The sequence below is a fragment of the Desmodus rotundus genome, chromosome 12, assembly GCF_022682495.2.
Source record: "Desmodus rotundus isolate HL8 chromosome 12, HLdesRot8A.1, whole genome shotgun sequence".
Classification (NCBI taxonomy): Eukaryota; Metazoa; Chordata; class Mammalia; order Chiroptera; family Phyllostomidae; genus Desmodus; species Desmodus rotundus.
In genome coordinates, this window is record NC_071398.1 from 29,410,930 (window position 1) to 29,418,719 (window position 7,790).

The following is a 7,790-nucleotide window of genomic DNA, read 5'->3' on the forward strand; positions in this document are numbered from 1 at the left end:
AGCGTCGGCGAAAAATGACGTCACCCGCGTGCGCTATCTCACGCCTGCGCACTGGCCGCGAAGGGGGCTTGGGGGCGTCGTGCTGAGGCCTGGTAGGAGCGGGCGAGGAGGGAGGTCAGCGGGGGGGACTCGCCTGCCTCTCGTTTGTTCGTGGAGGAGGCCTGCATTGAGCGCCTGCTCCGATGTCCGTTTGCTGGGCGCTGGGGCTACGGAAGTGAAGAAGCCTCTGGCCTCTCCGATCCGTAGCCGCTTCCAACACTTCCAGCTCACCCTGCCTCTTTTAATCCCCAGAGGCTATCTCCTGCGGGAAGCCGTCTTGATTGCTCCTCCAGAATGAGATTCCTCTCTGAGGCCTGCAGACCATTGCTGGCAGGCTGATGGGGTGCAATTCACCGGGTCTGCGGTTAGATGCACCCTAGCCCCAGGGTCAGTTGTAAGTGGGCTCTGAGGCCGGCCACACTTTGGGCCCACACCCCTTAGATATTATCGTGGCCTCTGGATCTCCTGGAGATTGAAAAAACGTGGCAGCCTGTGTTTGCTCGTATACATCATTCACTCATTTGTTCTCTCATTCATTCAACTCACAGGATGAGTCGATCCAAGGACCGTTGGAAGAGATGGGGCTGAAGGGACAACCAAGTCCATGGCCTCACTGCCTGCAATCTAGCTGAAAAGATGAGGAAGGTCAGTTTGTCCTTGCATTCATGTATTAGGGAGATACCCCCTTCCCCTCAAACAAAGGTGGGGGGAAACCAAGCCAATAGTATCCACTCCCTATGAGACATTTCATACCCTCAGCAACATGCATAGCTCATCATAAGTACTCAAGAAGTGCTACCTGCTTTTCAAAATGATGTATCCAAGACTTCATACAATCCTCACAACAAACTTGTAAATAGACAAAGCATTTTAATACTCATTTTAAAGATATGCAAAATGAGTTTCCGGGTGTTCCAGTGACTTACTCAAGGTCTCACAGGACTGATCCCATGCCCTTTACTTTCATCAGATAAAACGTAACAGAAATAAACAACGCTACTAATGTGCCAGGCTCTGGGCTAAGTGCCATAGAAGTCATATCTAAATAAAATCCCCTCAACAACCCTAGGTGGCAAATGTGACTGGCATTCTAGAGAGGAGTAAACAGAGACTCAGAGGTGTTGAAGAACCTTGTCCAAAGACGCCCAAATGGGAAGGGACAGAGCACGGTGTGGTTAACCGCCTTGCTGTGGTTATTACAAATTAGTGGCTCCTGATCACAACTCTGCATGCCTAGGTGGTATCCATAGCATTAATATATAAGGACATTAACAGGCCTTAATGCTACATGAAAAGTGGCCATGTCTTCTGCCAGGCTTGCAAAAGGAGTACAATAGAAGGTTACACAATGAAATCTGTCAGAGAGGCTGGGTGTCCTTTCCCACTTTCAGGAAAATGCAATCGATCTTTGGAAAGTATTTTATGCAAGATGATCTGGCCCCAGCAGCAGAAATGGGCAAGACTCAATGTTAGCCGGGTGTGCTCAGAACAGAGTCCAGGCTGACAGCCAACAGCCCAAGTCCCTCAGGTGGCCAGGCCGGTACGTCCCCCTGATGGTAAAGCAACACTGAGACCAATCTCCCCCAGTGGCAGTTTTACGAAGTGAGGTGCCAGAGGAAAGGACATTCCATGTAGCTCTTTTACATCAGATTTCCATGTTACAAGTGCCCCCAAATTCTGGCACATAAAGGAAAAAATAATTATAAAAGAGATGCCTTAGAAGAAATGAGCTAGCTCTTTTGTAAAAAGATATTCTAGAACTTTAACCCAAATGCTTCAAACTTGATCATATATGTAAACTTGCATTTGGTCACCTGAGAATTTTTTTAAATAGACTATTGTTTAGAGCCATTTTAGATTCATAGCAAACTTTAGAAGAGGGTACAGAGAGTTCCCATACACCCTTGTTCCTCCAACACAACCTCCCTCGCTATCCGCATCCGCCAGCACAGCGGTACTGTTGAAATGGATGAACCTACATTGGTACATTGGTATCACCACAGACTGAAGGCTTGTGTGCCCCAAGATTTATATGCTGAAACCTAATCCCCAGTGTGATGCTGTTAGGTGTTGTGGGGCCTGTGGGGGGATTAGGACATGACATAAAGCCTTTCTTAAAGGGGCTCCACAGAGCTTCCTATCCCCTATCACCTTTGAGGACACAGTGAGGAGTGGGTGTGTGGTCTAAGAAGAGGGCCCTCACATTGACCTCGAACTTCCATGCCTCAAAAACTGTGAGAAATAAATGTTGTTTAAGCCCCCCAGTCTATGGCAGTTTTGTTATGGTAGCCCCAGCTAAGATACAACCAAAGTCCACCGTTTAGGTGAGGCTTCACTCTTCGTGGTGTACATTGTGTGGACTGGACAAACACATAATGGCACATTTCCATCATTACAGGATCACACAGAGTAGTTTCGCTGCCCTGAAAATCCTCTGTGTTCCACCTGTTCATCCCTCCCTCCCTCTGACCCCTAGCAAACACTGATCTTCCTGTTGCCATAGTGTTGCCTTTTCCCGAATGTCATAGAGTTGGAATCACACAGCAGGCAGCCTTTTCACATGGGCTTATTTCACTTTGTAATAGGCCTTTAAGGTTCCTCCATGTGTTTTCATGGTTTAATAGCTCATGCCTTTTCAGTGCTGAATACTGTTCCATTGTCTGGAAGTGCCACGATTTATTTACCTGTTCACCTGCTATAGGACATCTTGGTCACTTCCAAGTTTTGGCAATTATGAATAAAGCTGCTATAACCATTCACGTGCAAGATCACTTTGGGATTTTAAAGCTTGTCATAGGCATTTCCTTATGAATTCTTACAAGTGCTTTAGAAGCTGTCTAGAAGAAATATAGTGAAAACAGTAAGTGGGTGAAAAGCTTGGCCATGGAGTGCTGTGTGACTTTGGATAATTAACGCCACCTCTCTGAGCATCAGCACCCTCTTCTGTAAAATGTGGAGGATGGGGTGGGCTGCCGCATTGGGAGTCCAGGCCACGGTGCCTGCCCAGCCCTCAGTGAGCACACTACAGGTGTTTGCTTTCATTGTTCCATAACAATCCTGTTAGATCGATAGGAGAAGGGAGGTCCTATGAGTCACCCAAGGTGCTGGGGCACTGAGAGCTAAACCTCTCCATGGTGTGCTTCTGAAATCTGCCCTTCCAGTCCCCTACATGTCACAGGTATGGACTTAACACATTGAATGTCGCATTCAGCTTCAAGCTCTCTGACCTCTCCCTGCACCATATTCACATACACACACACCCCCTCAAGCACTAACAAGAAAAGGAAAATAAGTGAATAATTCTAGTAACAGCAAAGGCTGGCTCCTGAGAAGCTAGAAGTTTCCTTTCCACCTTCAGGCATTCCTTTGTCAACTGGCTCTGCTCTGAGCTATGTGCACTGTCCCATCCTGGGGATCAGGTGAGGCCTGTCCATCAGCACCTGGCACTTCATGGGAGATTCTACTTTGGCAAGACAAGGATTCCTGAAGTGTCACAACGATGCCTTGCCATTCCCACTGCCACCACCCAGGCCGGAGATGTTACTCACCATGCCCGGACCACAACAGCCTCTTGCCTCCCCTCTCTGTCCCCTCCCTGAGTCTGCCTCCTCCGATTCCTTCTCCACCTCCTCCTCCTCCTCCTCCTCCTCTTTTTCTGCTCTTCCCTCCTCCTCCTCTTGCACTTTCCTTTTCTTGCCCTCTGTATACCTGAATTCCACCTGTACATCCAGCTGTTACCTTGTGGCTCCCCACTGCCTCCACCTGGCAAAACACAAACTTTTCAACTGGACAATCCAAGCCTTGCTTGACTACCAACTTGCATGCAAACCTTACCTCTCAGCCCAACGACAATACCTCCCTATCAACTCAGCCCTGCCATTCTGCGGCCGGGTTCTGTTCACATTTTTCCTCTCCTGGAAATGCCATCCCTACCCCACCCACAATTTTCACAGGCCAAAAATCCCACCCTAAACTGGCCTGGGGACTCTCAGGAGGGAGTGGAGGGAGCCAACAAACTCCTCTAACAAAGCTGGGAGTCAACAAACGTGAAAGTTGATGGAAGCAGCAGTGAAAGCGAAGAGGCATTAGGTAAAGGCGTAAGAGGAACCTGCAGAGGAACTGAAAAAAAATCTCTATGGGAAGCTGTGCAGGGGCGGAGGGAGGGTTCTGGCATCCTCAGGTGAACCCAAATGCTAATTTAAAGTATACACACTTTGCAACAGGGATAACTGGGAACCACGTGGGTCATGTTTTCAATTGCCACCCCACCCCACACACAGGAACCAGCCAATTTCTTCTAAGTAAACTTATTACCATCTTTAAACACAGAGCGGAGAGGCACGGGATCACAGAGATCATCACCAAGAAAAGAAATAGCAACAGAGTCTATTTTTTCCAGAAACATTAGTAACTGCCAGAGGAAACAGGGAAAGAAGTTAATGGCCTCTGAGTAGGGGGAGGAGAGTAGCAAGAAGATGCTCTTTTCATTTTAACTCTTTGGTACTACCGGATTTTTAACCGTGTAATTAATGTATGATGCTCATGCTCATTTAAAATCGGTATAGCCCTGACTGGTGTGGCTCAGCGGGTTGGGTGTCATCTTACGGACCAAGGGTAGCACTTCGGTTCCTGGTCAGGGGATGTGCCTGGGTTGTGGGCCAGGTCTCTGGTTGGAGGCTGCTGATTAGTGTTTCTCTCACAGGTTGGTATTTCTCTCTTTCTCTTTCCCTTCCTCTCCCTCTAAAAATAAATAAATAAAATCAGTATCATTTCTTCCCTATTTCAAGCTGCCAGCCATCACTGATACCTCCTGTGTCTGGCACTGCGCAATGGCAGGGCGGAGTGGAGACTTCCTCCTGTGGGCCCCCTTTACTGTGAACTTTAATGCTACGTAGTTGTTTGGAGATGCATCTAATACTTAATGAATGTAGACCGTCTAATAAGCTTATAACCAAAAAGGTGTTCAAAGAACTTTCCCCCCAAGTTTAGGTTTGCCAGATTAAATACAAAGTCCCCGTTAAATTTGGATTTCAGATAAACAATGTTTTTTTTTTAGTGTATTTATATCCCATGCACAATGTGGGCATCTGTATTTTTATTCGCTAAATCTGACACCTTCCAGTGTCAAGGAAAAAGCTGTCCATCTGAGTGTGAAGTTTTCCTTACCCAGGTCTCAAGGCCCAGCTTGACTGCCCACTTCTCCAAGGAGCTCTCCTTAATCCTCTTTTTCCCCTTTTAGAATATGAGTTTGCTCAGCCCGGCCCCTCCCTTGGGGCAGGAGGGCCACACAAGGGACAGCAAGCCCAGCTCCCAGGTCTGCAGCCAGCGCTGAGTCCGGGCAATGACTGGAGGTCTCTGTGCTCCGCTGCCTTCATCTGTAGGACTGGTGACAGCCTATTGGCATCTGCCTCTCAGTGCTGGAGAGGACTAACGCGGACTGTGAGAACGGTGCCTGTAACGTGGTGAGGGCTCTCAGTGCATTTGCTAAAATTAAAGTTTCAGCCTGTGAGTCCCTTCAAGGGCAGCCTGGTGCCTGCCGTGGTGTGGGGGCCAGGGACACTGGACAACGCACACCCAGTCCTCAGGCAGCCTCTGCCTAAAATAAGTGTCAATACATGTTTGACTTGAATTCTGGGTTTGAACGGCTAAACGGCAGACTATGCCTGTGGTTATGGCGGGAGGGAGGGGCTATCTCTGAAGCCCCCAGGTGACATCCATTTGTTCAGTTTAGAATTTCAGAGCACAGAGTCCAAGCTGAGCAGAGCACTGGGTGCTGGGTGCCATGGGATGCACAAAGCAGACCAGGTCCTAGTGGGGGCAGCAGCGGGGGTGAGCTGGAGGGCAGAGGACAAACAGAGGAACAGACAGGACCATATCAGACAGGGCAAAAATTAATTGGGATGAGGGGTGGGTAAGGGAGGGCGGAGAAGTGCACAGATGGTCGGGAGAGGTCTCAGAGGAGGTAGCAATGCGGTCAGGGACTGAGGGACCTGGGCAAAGGGCACAGAGGCCCTGCGGAGGGTCCGGGCTGTGTGATGCACATGTGTGGTGGGAGAATATTCCTGGCTTTCTTGTGATTCCTAAAAGTGAAGGGCAGCCAGTGCCAGCAATGGTCTGATCCCAGGAGCCACTCTGCGCTGCTGACTCCATTCTGTCCTTGATGGGTCCCTCTGGAGCCTCCCTGGTTATCGTCACCCTGAGCCCCAGCAGTCGCCTTGAGGCACTGGCCAAAGCTGCCCCTGATTGTGATTCCAAGCCTAGTATTCCCTGGGGCTCAGAGCACCCACCCCACAGGCTGTCAATCTGGGGAAAAACAAGTCACCTCCTTACCTCTTTCTCTCCCTGCCCTTGTCCAACAATCCAAGCCCTGTCTGTCTGTACCTCCCAGGCAGAAGCCTGCTTCATGGGCTCTGATAATGAGTCACGGACCCTACAGGTTAATTACAGGGTGTGTAGTTGGTGTTTCACAGGCAGAGTCACGTGCATTCAGAAGTCATGCCTTCACACATACACTACTGACTGTGTATATATAGTAAGAAAATTATATATAGGTATGTTTCCGTACAGACTTTTTATTTATGTAGAAGTTTCTATTTTAACTTTTAAGTCCCCTCTAATTTCCAAGGCCCAAACCTTAACTAATTTCAAAGAGACAGCAAAGGAATGGATTAAAAGATCCTGATCCCAGCACTTGGTAGCTGCAACACTTGAGTTAGTTATTTCAGATCTCTGAACCTCAGTTTTCTCACCCGTTAAGCAGTGATATTCATGGTACGTATCCCCAAAGAAGGTTAAATGAGCTGTCACGGACAGAACATCTAGCTCAGGGCTTAGCACACAGTATACACACATTATATTTTCTCATACATCAGGGAAGCAATCTTGGAAAAGTCACACATTCATTCGCTACATACTTCTTGTACACCCATTATGTACCATGGTATCATCCAAGGCACCGGGACTGCAGAGGGAACCAAGGCAGAGCCACTGCCCACCTAGAGCATGTGTGGCAGACATAAGGCTGCTAAACAAATGTCAGCCAGCCCTGTGTGCCCGGGCATGAGTAGACTTCCTGTCCTCTGGGTGTGTTGGGCCCATATGACCATCTTTGGCTGATGAGCTGTGCATGGAAGTGACACGTGTCACTTGTGTGCTGGAACACAATTCCCAGGGCAGAATCGCCCTCACTTGTCCCTGCCAAGATAACAGGAGAGGCAACTTCAAACACTCTCAGGATCCTGAGTGATTTGGATGAGCAGAGTCCCCTCTGAGCTGGACTTGGCTTAAGATTAAGTCACTGAGACTTGGGGTGTTTGTTACTGTGCATCTACCAGCCTTGACTGACTGACTGATACACCATGTAAGCAAATCAGTTACATAGCAATATAGCTAAAGGACTCACATGAAATGGGCAGCACAGAGAAGCATGTCATTAACTCTCTTCAAGAAGAAACACACATATCATCAATATTCTGTTTTGAAAACATCTACAGTACTCTTGGATTTCTTGCATCTTTGTATTCATTGTGGTAATGCTTGAATTATAAGGCAGATACGTTTTCAAGAGAATCAGCTTCTTTTTTCTTTAACAACCACAACTTAACACAATAAGTCCACTGCTGTTTTTCAGAAATTTCCAGAACACAAGGAGAGGGGGACACTGGGGCCAAGTTGGAACCCCACGTTAGGGTCTGCAACTCCTTCCATAGAGAGATGTTTGCTTTGTGCTATATCCCTTTTTTAATTTTCAG

General features: G+C 48.1%; 1 long non-coding RNA gene across 1 annotated transcript; it reads left to right on the top strand.

Moving 5' to 3' along the window:
* Positions 1-15: 15 nt before the first annotated feature.
* On the top strand, positions 16-5,547 carry LOC123479322 (uncharacterized). Its single transcript, XR_006654908.2, has 3 exons — positions 16-92; positions 588-684; positions 5,279-5,547. It is a non-coding gene; the product is annotated as an uncharacterized lncRNA (long non-coding RNA).
* Positions 5,548-7,790: the final 2,243 nt, after the last annotated feature.